We start from the raw sequence: 1,182 nt of genomic DNA on the forward strand, positions 1-1,182 counted from the left end.
ATCTTGCTCATCGGAAGGATAAAACCGTTGTTTTATGAATCATCCTTGCAAGGAAACTAAGATAAGGCCAAGTGAAAGCAACAAGCTTTCCTTAGCCACTGATATTAGTTCTGGATTATTCTATATCATGGAATGGTATCAGTGTTTTCCTGCCTAATTTAGAGTCTTCATTTTCCTATTCTCAAAACCTGAATAACACGATTATCATATGTCGGCTGGTTTTCCATCATTCTGTTTTATATCAAATCCAAATTAACACATGACATATCATTGTGATCACAATTCCAAGAATCACTAGGCCAATCACTTTCCGCTTACATGGATAGCTGGATTTGCGTCATTTATGCTGTATGCTATGCATATGTTTTCTAGGTTATTGATGGTTTATTATGTAGTTTCTCAGATATGACCTAAAAGTTGTCTCCATTTTGTATTCAGAGAATGACCATATGATCGGGAACAGAAACAAGATTGGAAAGGGAAGACTTCCTGCTTCGAAGAATAGTACTGTTTCACCAAATAGACATGCTCTTGCTCAATGTAAAGTTAAACCACACGACACTACTGATATTCCTCCGGATGCAAGAAAATGCGCAGAGCCTAAGTTTAAAGATAAAATCGATACTGCAGGAAAGAAAAAAGTTCTTAAAGGTAGCATAAAATCTGATAATTTACATAGGCACTGGAAGTTTTAGTTCCAATGTATCATGATCTTAATCTAGGACTAGGTATCCTCCGAAGGAAAAAGGAAAGAATAAGATAGTTGTGCATGTTTTGATGACATGCTTAACACTTCAGCATCATCAATTTTCAATGTATACTTGTGTGCTGTGTGAATGTAAGATTACTATGCAACAGACCAATGTCTGAGGTATTGTATATCTTCTTTTTCTTTTGCTTCATATTTGAGCTCTTTTTTTGTAAGATTATTTTAGGCAATAGAGTTTGATATCTGTTATCATATATGTGTCTGTGTGTATTCATCAATCATTTGATTGGCCCCCCACCGAAACTTACTAAAGTTTGGAAAGAAAAAAGAGCTTCGAACTTTCATCAATCACTACTCCAAACACTAAAATATCCACGTATCGCGGCATTCCTCATCTCTTAACCAAAACCTAGAATCCATGTTGCATTTCTTTTTAATATGTGCTGACCCACATCCTATCTGTTTCAATTCGA

The 1,182-nt window shown here is 35.4% G+C and overlaps 1 long non-coding RNA gene across 1 annotated transcript; it reads left to right on the forward strand.

Moving 5' to 3' along the window:
- On the forward strand, nucleotides 1-902 carry LOC123902490. Its single transcript, XR_006807632.1, has 2 exons — nucleotides 1-348; nucleotides 439-902. It is a non-coding gene; the product is annotated as an uncharacterized LOC123902490 (long non-coding RNA).
- Nucleotides 903-1,182: the final 280 nt, after the last annotated feature.

This window comes from Trifolium pratense, linkage group LG1, assembly GCF_020283565.1.
Source record: "Trifolium pratense cultivar HEN17-A07 linkage group LG1, ARS_RC_1.1, whole genome shotgun sequence".
Classification (NCBI taxonomy): domain Eukaryota; kingdom Viridiplantae; phylum Streptophyta; class Magnoliopsida; order Fabales; family Fabaceae; genus Trifolium; species Trifolium pratense.